The sequence below is a fragment of the Vombatus ursinus genome, unplaced genomic scaffold, assembly GCF_900497805.2.
Source record: "Vombatus ursinus unplaced genomic scaffold, bare-nosed wombat genome assembly UNPS02005659.1, whole genome shotgun sequence".
Classification (NCBI taxonomy): domain Eukaryota; kingdom Metazoa; phylum Chordata; class Mammalia; order Diprotodontia; family Vombatidae; genus Vombatus; species Vombatus ursinus.
In genome coordinates this window covers 5,499,800-5,516,123 of record NW_020945437.1, presented here as the reverse complement: position 1 = coordinate 5,516,123, position 16,324 = coordinate 5,499,800, and the positions used below count along the sequence as shown (strand labels likewise).

The window sequence follows — 16,324 nt, the reverse complement described above, 5'->3', positions numbered from 1 at the left end:
ATATATGAAAATCAAGACAATACGATGAACAGTACTAAAGGTATATAATTCTACAAAATAGTAATCCAAGAGATATCACAAAACAATATATATCAAGTGGCAGGGGTGAGCTCAGGCAATAAATCTTACAAAGTGTGCCTTTGAACACTTCCTATTCCATTAAAGCTACAGCTAAATCACTAGTAGTTTAAACACGTCTTCCTTGACTCCACAACTTTGTGGTGGATTTCATTTCCTTATGACTTAAATTAAATGCCAAACTTATTGGGCACCTGAGACGGTGACAGATCTACCTAAATTTCAGAGATACTTAGTGAATAACTCACTGCTTGGCCAGTTGCTAATTCGTTTCTTGTGCATTTCCAATGGTAACTCCTAAATAATACTATGAAAAGTGTTTATCTGCATTATCAGTTCTGAGATAAACTATTTATCTCTCACAAAATATGAGAAATAAGCATATTTTATGCCAAGAATTTAGAAAATATAACATTATCTCTCACTCTACACGCCCAATCTGTTGCCCATCTGTTGTCAATTTAATCTCTGCAACATCTCTAAACAACCTCTTCTCTCCTCTGACACTGCCACAACTCTGGTTGTCAGCACCCATACCTCATGCCCGTTCTACTGCAATAGCCTGCTAGTGAGTCTGCCTACATCATCTCTCCCCACTCCAATCCATCCTTCATTCAGACACATAGCAGATTTTCCGGTGTGTTCTACAGACACCTCACACACTCAGTAAACTCCAGTGGCTCCCTATCACCTCCAGCATCAAATGCAAAATTTTCTATTTGGCATTCAAAGCCCTTCATAACCTCATTCTCTCCTAACTTTCTAGTCTTCTTGCACCTCGTTCTTTATCACACATTCTTCATTCTGGTGACGTTGGCTTCTTCGCTATTCTGTGAACAAGACATCTCATTTCTCCACTCTGATCATTTACTCTGGTCCCCCCGCCCCCATGCCTAGAATGCTATTCCTTCTCATCTCTGCCTCCTACTCATCTGGCTTCCTTGGAAGCCATTTAAAGAGCCAAGATCCCTAGTTTTGAGCCAATTCAGACTGGAGACAGAGAGAGACAGACAGACAGACAGACAGACAGAGAGAAGGTTTTTTTTTCTCTTCTCCTCACCCAACACATTGTCTATGGCATCTAGTAGCAGAGTTCCTCATCTAATAGGAAATGACTCATCCAATTGTTTCAGAGTTCATCAGTTCAAGAAAGTTCAAGAACCACTGAGGGAGCAAAGGTATATGCTTTCCAATCCAACAATGACACAGTGGCACTCAAGAAATGGAATTTTTGAAAGAACAAATATAGAAGACAAGGCAAATAAAGTGTATCTCTCTTTTTTTCCATTTCTGAACCCAGCCCCAAAAAATGATATACAACTCCTGCTCTACTAGGAGAACCTCCTGATGTGTAATAACTTAATAACTGTCTATGAGACCTGAGTGCTTCTGTGACAATCCTGCTATGCTATACTTTGGATTTTTATGCTACAGTCACTTAATGGTATTCTTCTCCTCATTAAAACTGGACTTGCTACTACCAACCAATGATGACCCAGGAGAGAAGGGAAGGCAGACTAGGGGAAGGGGTATTTAGAATGCATGCCACCTTGGGGTGGGGGGAGGGGCGATGTGGGGTGAAAATTTGGAACTCAAAATCTTGTGGAAGTAAATGTTGAAAACAAAAAATAAAATAAAAATTACCATTAAAAAAAGAAGTAATTGGAAAAAATAAATAAGTATGTTTTTCCATATCACCTCTAACAAAGTTTTTTTCTGCCACTTTGTGGTTCTCATTGTCTCATAACTCCCATAATTCAAACCCATGTTCTCCATGCATTTGATGGGAGGATGGAGTTGCAAGAAGCATGACCTCAGGTAGCACAGAAGAAAACTGATCTATGGACTCAAGAAAGAATTATTCCTACCTAATGGGAGCTGACCCACAGAGAAGAGCAGACTGATGGTGCCCAGATCAGTGACTGCCCAACAAATGGTTTTGAATGGGAGCAGCACGAAAACCTTGTTAGGAAAGAAAGGACATTGGGGCCTTGCAGTATCAGAAACTTGAGTTGATTTGGTTACATATGCTATTTTCATATATGCCTTACAACCCTTTTTTCCAAGTTGGTGTACACTTTTCCCAAGGAATTTGTAACTTTGTGAGACAGAGCACCCAGGAGAAATGTTTTATAGCTACTGTTCTTACTATGCCATGTTAGTATAAACTTTAGTTTTAAGCTAACTATGCATACTGACTGATGATGGTTAAAGGGAAGCACAAAAATAGGGAATCACAAGTAAGAGGAGCCCAAATTTGCAGTGTATCCTAGAACCTTGTAGTAGTATCTATCCTTTGGGGAATCCAATGAGGCAGTGTCAATGTGTTTGGGGAGTAGCTTAGAAGAAGTGTTAAATATTTATCCACTCAAAACACACTTGATGTGTGCAATGCCCTGTAGTGGGCCTTATTGCTGTTCAAAAATGATTTTTCCCATGTTAACATGTATCAATAGAAGTCACTAAATGAAAAATAGTAAAGCAAAGTACCTAGTACACTTCTGGCAAGCACCATTTGTGTGACTGTGCAATAGAGTTATTGCCAGCTTGTGGCTGCACTGTTGTTCTCATATCTAGTCCTTTAAATTAGGCTTTGAAGAAGAGATTTTTAATTTCTATTGTCTATGGGAGTCAGTGAAGGGTGAAATGGGGGTGGGGAATGTCTAATTGCATTAGCTACTAAGGATCTGCCTGTTATTTGTATTGTAGGAATATTTAGGATCAAGTAATGTTATATGGATTGTTTAAAATATTGAAGAAGAAAAATGTTGGGTTCTCAGGTTTTTAAACTTTTGTCCATTCCTGTACTGTGATACATTTGAATCTGTAACTTTTGATCTCATTTCCTAGTCTGGACAAAATCACATATACATATCTATATATAAACACAGAGAAGTTATTGGAAAAAACAACTAATAGGAACATTTGTGACAAAACAGGCATATATGTATATATATATATATATATATGTATGTGTGTAAATGTGTGTATGTGAATACACAAACATTTATGTAAATATACATGTGCATATATATAATATCTATACTTTGCATTTTTATGCTAAAGTCACTTAATGGTATTCTTCTCCTCATTAAAACTGGACTTGCTACTACCAACCAATGATGACCCAGTGATCTCTCAAAGGGGAATATCTCCATTCCATATTGGCATGAACATTCCCCAGAAAAGTGAATGCCATCTCCCATTCGGTTCAGAAACATAAAGTCTTATCTTAGTTAAGCAACTCCAAAAGCATCTCTGAATAGCTCTCCCAATTCTGATGTGTATGCCATGGGGCAAAAAAGAAAGGAGTTTAGCTTAGAGAAATGAGGGAACAAAAAGAGATCAAGGAGGCACAGGGGAGACAAAGTTAAAAGAACTCAACAGAGTGCTATGAAAGAATACATGAATAATAATAAATATTTAATTCCACTCTAAGATTGCCAAAGCACTTCACATACATTTTGACATTTTATCCTCTCAAAACTAGTGAAATTGATGCAATAATTATTATCATCTCAATTTTACAGATAAGGAAGCTGGAAGTTGAAGAAGTTGAAGTGACTTGCCTTCAGTAACAACCTGGATATCTCCTGATTCGAAGTTTAACTCTCTTTCCACTACATCAAGTTTCCTGCTATGCAAAGAGACATCATACACAAAGATGACCTAAACTTCCTCTTTAAGAGCCATTTTTATTATTATTTAATTTTTAATTATAGAATAAAACAAATATTTCCATGACATAGTGTAATAAAAATATGATTGCTCATGAAACTGCAAATAGATTACATACAACTTACTATTTACTTTAATATATAATAAAGCTATCATGAAAATGTTTCCCCTTTTTTCATCTACCCACCCTGGCCTAGAGATGGTTATTATTAAACACAAATATGTGTGCATGTGTGTATATATATATATATGTAAAATCTTTCTATACATACTCTTATTTAATCAGTTCTTTCTCTGAATGCAGATAACATCTTCCTTCATATGTTCCTTGTAGTTAATTTTGGTATTTATGATGGTCAACATGTGCTTGTGGTTTGTCCTTCATTCTCAGAAGACCATGACTTTAGGAAGATGATGATATGACTTGCAAATAAATTAGATTTGAGCAAGGGAGTTCTGTGCAAAGTTCCCAGCCTCCCTTTCTCCTCCAAGGCCATCTGGGTCCAGTGGCCAGATATAGATCAGGATGACTGGACACGGCACAGGATGCAGTAGGAGACCTTGGCCTTTTTAAGCTAAGGTTTTTCTGAGGTCTCATCTGAGTGAGGCAAAACTCATTCAGAGAATAGGCTTGTTGAAGAAGTGATCCAAGGGATGGCCCCTTTAATTAAAAACAATCAAATTGAGAGGGGAAGAACCTCAGGGTTGCTGGCCAAAAGAAAAACAATTACTATTTACATTCACTCTGAGCCAGGAGTGCTTAGCCATTCAAAGCTGTTCTTAAAACATTGTTGCTGTTCCTGTATAAAACATTCTCTTGGTTTTGCTCATTTAGCTCTTCATTATTTTGTGCAAGTCTATCTATGTTTTTCTAAGACCATGGGGCTCATCATTTCTTATAGCATTGTAGTATTCCATCACTGTCATAGATCACAACTTGTTCAGCTCTTCCCCAATTGATGGGTATCCCGGCAATTTCAAGTTCTTTTCCACCACAAAGAGAGATGCTATAAATATTTTAGAATACATAGGTTCTCTTCCTTCTTTCCCTAATCATCTGTGGAAATAGACCTAGTAGTGTATTGCTGAGTCAAAGGGTATGGGAAGTTTAATCACTCTTTGGGCATAATTCTAGGTTGCTCTCCAAAATGGTTGGATTAGTTCACAATTTCACCAACAGTGAATTAGTGTCCCAAATTTTCCATATCCTCTCCAACATTTATCTCTTTCCCCTTCAATCATTTGAGCCAGTTTATTAGGTGTAAAATGATATCACATGGTTGTTTTAATTTGAATTTGTCTATTAATAATGAGTTAGAGTATTTATATGACTATACATTGCTTCGATTTCCTCATTGGAAAACACCCTGTTCATATCCTTTGACCATTTATCATTTGACCATTAATCATTGACCATTATCATTTATTGGGGGAATGACTCACATTTTTAATAGATTTTACAAAGTTCTTTAGATATTTGAGATATGATATGTTTATCTGATAAACTGTCTATAATCTTTTTTCCAATTTTCTGCTTTCCTTTTGACCTTGGCTACATTTATTTTATTTGTACAAAAACTTTTTTTTAATTTAATGCAATTGAAATTATAAATTTTATACCTCACTCGGATCTCTATCTCTTATTTATTGTGATCATTTTACAAGATTTTATTATACCTGTATTTAATTCTTCTAAATACTATTTATGGTTCTCTATTGAATAAAATCTTAAGCAGTTGAAAATGCTCATCAGGATTGCTCTGCCATAGCAGAGCATCACCTTCATAGCTTGAAGTCTCTATGATGCAATAGACCAAAGGTATTAGCATTCAATTCTACTACACAACTGACCAGTGAAATTGGAAAAATGAGATTTTCAACTCTATTTTAATAGTATTTCAATTACTTTTGAAAGAATTTGGGAAGAATAAATCTAATAACCTGGCTTGCATGCAAGAAAATTATGGATGGAGCCTTGTTCCCTAATCTGGGGACCTAACATGGTGCTAATGAATGAGCTAATCTACCCTTAGAGAAGTCCTTCATTATAGCAGACTACCTAAATAATCAGGGCTGGCTGTTCTCCCAAGTAATCAAATCAGCCTTACACCACTAATAGGCAAGTAGGCTTCAACCAAGGAAGATTAATTTCTTCTTCAAGTTGTGTTTCTTAGTCCACAAATCTATGGGCTGTTGGCAGAAGAAATGGAAAGTTGAAAACCAAATTTAATGAGAAGAAAATGTAGGAACTCTTATTCAATTGACATAGACCTCCATCTTCCCCTCTAAATCTAAGAGAGTATAAATAATAAAAATCACTAAAACCTTGAGATTTTCCTCCATTTATTCACCCTTACCTGTCCAGGAAACTAAGCCAGTCAAAAGAGTAACTAAATTCTTGGCTACATGTTAGGTGGGGTAAGATTGGCTATTCACAGATCTAAGTACAGAAAATAAAATGTTTCTCAGTCAGCATAGGGGAACATAGAATTACATGTTAGAATGAAAAGGAGTCTTGAGATCTAAATCCTATCCATCCAAGGACTAACTATCCCTACCTCCTCCATTGTGCTGTCCTTGATGCTGGTGATATTCATATAGTTCTATACAATTTATAAAACACTTTATAAGTGTTTAGCTTCATTTGTTTCTGACAACCTTATATTTCATGTGCCATTATTGTCACACACACACACACACACACACACACACACCTCATTTTATGAATAAATAAAATGAAGCTCAGCATGACTTGTCAAGGATCATACAGTTAGGAAGTATCTGAAGTAGTATTCAAACCTATTTTGACCTGGCTCCAATGTTAGTATTCTATCAACTTTATTGGTTCTACACATACTGTTCTGCCCAATATTGATCACCAGCCTCTAGGACCACTTAAATGGACTATAAATCTTAAATTAGACTGATTTTACAGCTGAAAAACTGAAGTTTAAAAACTTGACTGATTTATTCCATATACTACAACAAATTAGAATGAAAGTCAAGATGATAGCCTAGGATCTCTGCCTCTTCAACCATTGCTCTATCTAAAACAAATTTTTTTGAGTATCATGGACCCTGTTGGTAATCTGAGGAAACCTATTGATTTCTTCTCATAAATTTTTAAATTCATAAGCTAAAATATATGGGATCATAAATGAATTGAATATATTGAAGTGCAGTTATTAAATTATGTTGGTTTTTTAGTTCATGAACATCAGGTTAAAAACCACTTTTCTAAAGAAAAGATGGAGTTTCATGCATGTTCAGCTTGCTATTCAGTCATTTCTGTCATGTCCAAATCTTCATGACCCTATTTAGGGTTTTCTTGGTAAAGATATTGAAATGGTTTGCCATTTCCTTCTCCAGTTCATTTTATAGATAAGGAAACTGAGACAAACAGGGTTAAGTGACTTGCCCAGGATCATACAGCTAATAAGTGTCTAAGGACATATTTGAACTCAGGAAGATGAGTCTTCCTGACTCCAGGCCCCACACTCTATACACTGTGCCACCTAGCTCGCTCCACAGTATGTTCCATAGCAACATGCTATTGCTTCTTTACTCATTTATAACCTAGATATCCCACTGGGAATCCAAATTCCAGGTCAAGGTGGGAATTTAACTATGTTCTCCTTCACTAACTCTCAATCAGAAGGCTGCTAGACATAATATTAGACATGTTTCAAGTGTCTGTCTTCATTAGGCTCTGAGGAATATGTTAGCACTGGCGCTAGATTCGAGGGACGGTGTTCAAATCCTGTTTCTGGCACTTTCAGTGCAGCATTTGATTAATCTCTGTCTCTGGGGTTCAGTTTTCTCACTGTGCAACCTTATGTAAGTCATTGAACTTCCCTGGGCTTCTGCAAAACGTGTGTGTTATGTAAATAGCCTATGAGATCTCTTCCAGCTTAAGAGCTATTAGCTTATGTTCTATAGATTTCAACAAATATTTAAGTGCTTACTAACTTTTAAGCCTTTTGATAATCATTTATAGATAGAAATACAAATCCAAAATTGAGAGCACCCCTGTCCCATGGAGATTATATTCAACCTAGGGGAAGGGGTGTTATATATGTATGTAGATATGTATATATAATATATAAATATATATACTTATCTACATACATATGTATATATACACACCTATGCATGTGTGTATACAAACATACATGCATATGCATATACATGTGTACATACACATATATACACATATATATACATATATACATTTGGATATGCATATATACAAATATATGTATATTGTGTATGGATAGATAGACAGATAGATAGATATAGATATATGTTATACAAAGTATTTTGGGAGCGTAATAACTAAGGAAAGCTTTTTTGAAGAAAGTGACACTTTTGTCTGCCCAAGACATTCCCAAGATACAGGCAAAATTATTCTCTCTCATTCCATACTTGAGCATTTAGAATCTTGTTCAGTTCCTTACCACACATGCCAATTAGCCTACTCCTTGATATCCCTGAGTATATCCTGAGGGGTTTTAAACACTAACTCCACTTTCCAGCTGCTTTCATAATAACAGGTAGTATGAAGAGGGTTTCCACACAAGTAGCAGCACATGTGTGTCTCTCCCCTATTCATTCATCATGGACTCCTAAACTATCCTTAGTCAACAAGCAGTTTTGTTTTATTTTTGTGGTGTGGTAAGCAGATTGCCCTCAATAGAAAATAAATGCCTCACTCGCCCAGATTCAATTTTTGAAAATAAAGCTTTTTAAAGAATCAAAGCTGAACTCTATACTCCAAACCTCTATTGGATCCTTAATTTGACTCACTAGATTTCATTGCCCTGGTTGTTGCTAGATACTAGAATATAAAGGAAGGAATAATTCATAGGTTTAAGTGGAAGATGTGAGATGACACATTTCAACTGATTATTAGGGAAAGATTCAAAGAAGCTAAAACAAAACAGAAAAAGTGACACTTTAAAATGCCACATTAAAATGGAATAGTTTGTGAAATTGAACACCATCTTATTTAAATGATTGAATATGAAAGTTTTCTGTTCTTTAAGCTTTTGGTAAAAAAAAAATAAGGAAGTATATGTAATATCAATTTTTTAAAGTCTAATTGGATACAAAAATGCTGTTATGGTAAAAAAAAAAAAAGTTCACAAGCTCTCTTGAGAAGCAATATGGTACTTAAAAAAACCACTGGGCATAGAATGACCAGAAACAAGTTCAGATACAAACTTTGGAACTTAAAAGTTGCATGACTATTGGAAGTCAATTCACCTTTATGAGTCCCAGTGTTGTTTTCTGTAAAAAGTTACATGATCCTGAAGACATGGCAAGAAAAATTCACACATATTGATAAGTTGATAAATGTAATTTTATAGTAATACAAACAAAACAAAATCCTCTACATTTGCATAATAACTACAACCCTTGAATGAAGATAATATTGAAAGATGTGATTTCAGATAAAATGCAATATTCAATGTTGGTTCCAGAGGACTGATGTCAGAAAACAATTCATCTTGTTAAAAGGTCACATAATATAAATGTTGAATAGGATGCACTCTATCAGTCTCAATTGCTATATAAGACAATTTCACTCAATTCACTGTTTCTTTAATGGAAGAGAACACTAGAGGTGAGTGACTATTGGGAAATAATTGTCATTCTGAGGTTTGGTTTGTTTTGTTTTAAACAGAAATCAGTTTTCTTTACATCTTGCTTCACTACCTCATAGAAAATAAAATAAAAACAAATTCATTGAAACGAATATGCAGAGCCAAACAAAACAAATTCCCTCATTAGATGCGTTCAAAAAATATATGTCTCCTCCTGCACCCTGAATTTATCACCTTTGGAATCATGCATGTCATTGCATGGATCAATTTCCAAAGTTCTTTGTCTTTACATTATCATTGTTATTGCATAAAATGTTTGCCTGGTTCTACTCATTTCATTCTTTGTCAATTTATAAAAGCCCCCTAAATTGCTTTAATATTGATGAGATAGTATATTTTCTACTGGTTCTGCTTACTAATTTCTGCATCAGTTCATGAAAGGTTTTCTATGTCTCTGAAATTATCTGTTTCCTCATCTCTTGCAATCCAATAGTATCCCATCACAGTCTTAGACTCCAATCTGTTTAGCCAGTTGTCAGTTGAAAAAAAAGCTGAATGTGTGTGTGTGTGTGTGTGTGTGTGTGCGCGTGTGTGAGAGAGAGAGAGAGAGAGAGAGAGAGAGAAACTTTACATCTTTCTTTGATTTGTTGAGGGGGGTGTCACTGGACTAACATTAGTATATCAAGGGCCATGCATTGTTTATCAAATGACTGTTTATAATTCCAAGTTGCTTTCCAAAATAGTTGGACTCACCCATAGGTCCACCAACAGAGTATCATTGTGGTTGTTTTCTGACTGTCTCCAGCATTTGTTATTTTCCTTTTTAGCTATCTTTGTGAATTGGATGACTATGCAGTAAAACCTCGGAATTGCTTTAATTTGCATTTCTCTAATTAGTAATAATTTGCAGCATGTATTCACATAGCTACAGATAGCCTGGTTTTTTTTTCCTCTTTAGAACTGCTTATTCATATCACTAGACCGTTTATAGGGAAAGGCTGCTATTCTTATAAATTTACACAAATTCCTCATGTCTTCTAAATGAGAATTTTATCAGAGAAACTTGCTGTAAATCTCCCCCCTTTTAAGTGTTTTCCTTTTTTTAATTTGAGCTTTATTAGATTTGTTTGTGCAAAACCTTCTTAACTATATATAATAAAAAAAATCCATTCTTCTGTGATCCTCTCCATACTTTGTTTGGTCATGAACTTTTCTTCTATTCAGAGATCTGATACATAATTTTTCCCTTTTTCTTTAATCTGTTTATGATGTAACATTTTATACCTAGTTCACATTGCCCTTTGGATCTTATCTTCATATAAGGTATAAAGTGTTGGTCTACATATAATTTCTGCCACATTGTTGCCAAATTCTCCTAGCAATTTTCATCAAATAGTGACCACTTATCCTGATAACAAGGACTTTGTCTTTATCAATCACTAAGGCACAAGATTTGTTTCCTCCTGCATGTTGAGTGGGTCAGTGTTCAGGATTTGTTTCTCAAATAGAAACTCAGGCCACTACACAATGCACAAAGATCCCTGTGGGTGACATGTTGACTTAGAATATTAGTATTATCTGATTGGTTTTTTATTTAATTTGTTAAATATTTCCCAATTACATTTTAATTGGGATTGAGCTGTATTCAGGAATATTGTAGGCCAGAAAGTTTGATAAATCTGGGGCAGATAATGTTCCACTGATCAACCTCTCTTTTTTTAACAAATACAAAACAGTTTTGATAATTACTGCTTTGTACCATAGTTTCAGATCAGGCACTACTAGGTCCTCTTTCTCTGCCCCACCCCTTTTTTATTATTACCCTTAAGATTATTTACCTTCTGTAATTTCAGATGAATTTTATATTTTTTCTAACTCTATACAGTAATATTTTGGTAGTTATGATGTTGAATAAGTATAGTCTATGTTGAATAAGTATAAGACTCAGTATAGTCATTTTTATTATGTTGATTATAAGCAATTCATGTTTCTTCAGTTCTTATGGAGAAATTGTTATCTAACACCCCTCCCCTCTCTCCCTCTCTTTCTCCAAGTTTTCTTTTCTTTTTTTTCTTTTTTTTTTGTGGATTCTACCTACACGTCTCTCTCATATACATTCCACTCACTCTATTCACTTAACCACTAGGTGAAATTACCCTAGATCAGTGAGCTGGACTATTATAATATGATCCTAATTCATCTCTCTGTCTTTTGTCTTCTCCCCTCCCCAATTCAGTCCCAACATAAATGCTAAATTAATCTTCCGGACACAGTTCTGAATATATCACATCCCTCCACACAAACCTTCAGCAGGTCCCAGTTCCCTCTGGGGATCAAATACAAACTTTTCAGTCTGGCAGGTAATACACTCAACAGTCTCACTCTTGCCTTCCCTTCTAATCATCTTCCTATTATTCTCCTTCATATAATTTATGTCTCAAACACAATGAATTGCTACTGGCTGCTCCTTAAATTGAATGTCCATATCCCATTTCCAAGCATTAACATGCAATCCTCCATGCACAGAATATATTTCCTCCTCGTGTCTGATCATGACCACCAACTGCCTACTTCCTTAAACTAACTTATATTGACTTAACATATTTTTGGATTCCCCAACCAGATGAAAACCTCTTAAGAGACTCAAAGTTTTTTGCTTGTTTGTTTTATTTTTTTTTTTGCTTAGTATAAGAAATTACACATGATAATATCATCATTCAATAAATTATCTCTCTAATGTTACCATCTCTTCAGTGCCAAATCTGATGGCCTTTTCTCAGTCTGCATTCTTCCTGACTTCTCCATAGCTCACCTTCTTATTGACACTCTCTTCTCTCTAATTTTTCACCACAAAACTCCCTTCGGGTTCTCCTCCTACCTAACCTCTCCTTCTCATAGGATCTTCATTCATATCATGCCCACTAACTGCACTTGTCCCACAAGACTCTGTCCTGGACCCCCTTCTCTTCTTCCTCTGTAATAAATTGCTTTGTGATCTCATCAGCTTCTATGTATTTAATGATTATCTCTATGTCTAATCTCTCTGTGTCTCACATCTCCAAATCCCTCCTTGACATCTTGAACTGGATATCCCATAGACATCTAAACTCAAGATATCCAAAATTAAACTTATTATCTTTTCCCCAAACCCTCTACTCTTCCAAATTGCCCTAAGGGCTCCACTATTCTCCCATTCACTCAGAATCACAGGTGCTATCCTTGACTTTCACTCTCTCATCCCACCCCCATCAAATCTGTTGCCAAGGCCTTTTGATTTCACCTTTGTAAATTATTTTTCATACATCTGCTTGTCTTTTTTAACACTACACCTCCTTTTGCAGGCCTTCATCACTTTACACCTCAGCTATTGAAATATCCTGCTATTAGATGTTCTCCAAGGCTCTCCCTACTCCAGCTTTTCCTCTACTCAGTGATCAAAAGGATTTTCCTAAAGTTCAGGTTTATATCATCCTTCTCCATTCAACTCTTAGCCTCTTTAGAGCAAGGACTCTTGCTCTTATCTTTCTTTGTATCCACAGTGCTTAGTACAATGACTGACACATCATAGGCCCTTAATGCATGATTACTGGCTGACATATATTTGTTGAATTAAATAGAATAAATGTGTAATGAATGTTGAAGAAGTTTTTTTGTAAAATGTGAAGACTGGATTAGATGACCACAATGATTATTTCCAGTGCTATTTTTTTTAAATTTTATCTGATCCATTCATTTTTTAAGATCATGAAATTAAGACCCAGAAAGGCAAAAAAAAAAAAAAACTTTTCCAAAATTACACATTGAGCTACCATGAGAGTCAAGCTCTGTCTCAACTGCCAATCACAGGGAACTCTTTCTAAGTCAAGAGTAAATCTTGAAACAAGGTAATACAAAGGATATCGATTAAAGAAAAAAATTCGTGGACCCTGTCCCTGAAGTTAAGTAGTGGGACTTTAAAGCTCTAATACCAGAGAACTAAATTCACTTTTTCTGACTCCAACTTCCAACATAAGAATATAGCCACTTTTCTCAGCAGCAAAATGGCTCATCTCTCAAGTTGCTGATTACAAATGGTGTGTAGCTGTTTGAATTCCACTTCCGGACATTTCAAGAATGTCTCTCTAATGAGCATTCCCAAGAAAATACTCCTTGTCCTAATGTATCTGCATGGTATCTCCTACTGAAGGCATCTTTTCACCATCATGCTCCAGCTTCACAATCATAAAAAGTCAATTCTTGGAAACTACAGCTATAAATGTATACTCTAGCCAAGGGTTCACAAATCTGAAGCTTTGTCCCTAAATCATGTTATGCATTTTATGAGGAAGAAAGATTTAGTCAGTACTCATTTGAAATAATTATTGACAAATATGCAAAACAAATAAGCATTTTAAGCTTGAGATCATTGGACTAGTCTTTAAGTTATGCGTAGATTGCTGGATCTGTGAAGGATCTAAGAGAATTGCTAGTCAAGTGGTTCTAGATTTCAGGTGCTTAAAAATTGAATAAAAATACATATTTTACTAACACCTAAATAAAATTTAGCATTTAAGTCAATTACCAATTAAAACAAAAATAAAGTTCTGTTTTTTTGGGGGTGGGGGGCTAGGCAATGGGGTTAGGTGACTTGCCAGGGTCACACAGCTAGTAAGTGTTATGTGTCCGAGGCCAGATTTGAACTCAGGTCCTCCTGAGTCCAGGGTCAGTGTTCTATCCACTGTACCACCTAACTTCCCCCAAAAAAATTATTCTGAGAAAGTATTTATAGACATCACTAGAGTACCAAAGGGGCCCATCATACAAAATATACATACAAAAACATAAAGTTATACAAAAACATACATAATATTCACTTAATAGATTATTATGTCTAGTAAAGGGAAGAGACTTCTCCATAGGCATGTGTGTGTTTGTGTGTGTGTGTGTGTGTGTATTTAGATATAAATATCGATATATGGTAGAGTTGAGACTTGAATACACATTTCCTGACTCTTAATCCACTGTCCTTTTCTTTTCTTTTTGTTTTTGAGGGAATCAAGGTTAAGTGATGTTAATTAAGAATGTTAACATCAAGACTTAAATTCACTATGAAAATATACCAATACCAAATTTCAGATACATTTTAGATAGGGCTATAATCAGCACTGGGATTTTCATTGATTCGCCTCATTTAACGATACCCTGAACATAAATGAAAATGACAGTACATACCAATACGTTTTTTTCTCTTATTCCTGGGATCCCATTAAGCACAAAATCACTGTACATGGCCATGATTTTCGATTATAAATAACAAAAATGGAAGAATTCAATGTCCTTGAGGGCAGGAATTATTTCATTTCACAAGAAATATCCATATCCACTAACATTATGTCATACACAGGAATGGGTTAATAAGTTCATGATGCCTTATACACAAAAAATTATTAATAAATGTATATAGAGTTGAATGGGTTTAAAGATTATCCCAGATAATTTGTAACTATGTAACACTGAACAAGTCACTCCACCACTCTATCTTCAACTCTTCATGCTTAAAATGAGGATAGCAATACCTGCACTACCAATTTGGCACAATTACTTTGAGAATCAAAGGACATATTGTATCTTAAAGGGCTTTGTGAAGTAGAGCATTGAGTGATGTCCAACTCATAAGCGTAATTGTCTACTTTGGCTTCTATATCACTTTCTTCTTTTTTACTAATTGATTCATTTTAATTTTACATATGCTCACACAGTATGACAAAATACATTCAATTTGTATATATTTAGCATTTACTAAGTGCCAGGCCATGTACTAAGCGCTAGGGAAGCAAGAACATAAACCAAATAATCCTGTTCTTCAAGACATTGATACACACACACACACACACACACACATACATACACACACACATGTATGCAGGCATGTAAATAGATAAGTATTTTTACGCAAAAAGTAAATAGATCATCTTCACCAATAAAGAGTCTTGGGACAGGCATTATCTATACAAAAGCTTGGGACATGTAAATGGGTCTTAGGATAGGGGTTACCTGTATGAAGTCTTTCCTCTAACAATATATCTCTCATACTTGTGTCAAAATCATAAAAGATTCTTCAGAAGACATATCAAGATAAAAAATAATTTGACAACTTTCTAATTGTCAAATATAGCTAGGTGCCATACTGCACCTACAGTGCTGGATCTGAAGTCAGAAAGATATGAATTCAAATCCATCCTCAGATAATTCATAGTTATGTGACTCTAGGCAAGTCACTTAATGTTTATTTGGCTCAGTTTGCTCATCTGTAAAATAGGGATAATAGCAGCACCTACTTCTCAGAGTTGGAAACAATAGTTTTAAAGCTCAGTAGTGTTTCTGACACATAATAAGGACTTAATAAATACTTTTTCCCATCTAATTATTAATATCAAGTAAGGCATAAAATAAGGAGATGTTTTCTCCCTAAAAGTCTTTGCCTCTGTCACAAAAGATATCCTATCCAAAATCTAAATGGAAGAGTAATTCCTTATACCTAGTGAAATCCTCTTCATACTATCATTTGAAGATAACATTGTCCTAATATTTGAGCCCCAGAACACTGCAAAAAAATTCTAAATGGGATATGTAATTATTCAAAAGATTTCGGTCTAATGTTTCACATGTGAAAAAAATAAGCAAATAAGTAACAAATACCAACAATATTCTCTGTAGTTGAATGGTTGACCCATAATATTTGTTCATTGGTACATATTTCATGAGTAAAGGGAAAGAGGCTAATGGGTTGGAACTGGAATTGATCAGGAAGAAATCATGTCACATTTTGAAGACGTCCCAGTACTTTGAGTATTCCAAGGCTTCCTCATGAAACCAAAGATCTACCTTTGTAAAATTATTATTCTTTCACTGGAGCTATTTGGCTGCATATTTTAGTACATATCTGAAAAATTTTAATTGTAATAGAGAGGAAAAAAGCATCA

The 16,324-nt window shown here is 35.1% G+C and overlaps 1 protein-coding gene across 2 annotated transcripts in view; it reads right to left on the bottom strand.

The window, feature by feature from the left end:
* GRM5 (glutamate metabotropic receptor 5) overlaps nucleotides 1–16,324 on the bottom strand; it is a 626,642-nt gene that overhangs the window by 591,007 nt on the left and 19,311 nt on the right. The window lies entirely within an intron of this gene.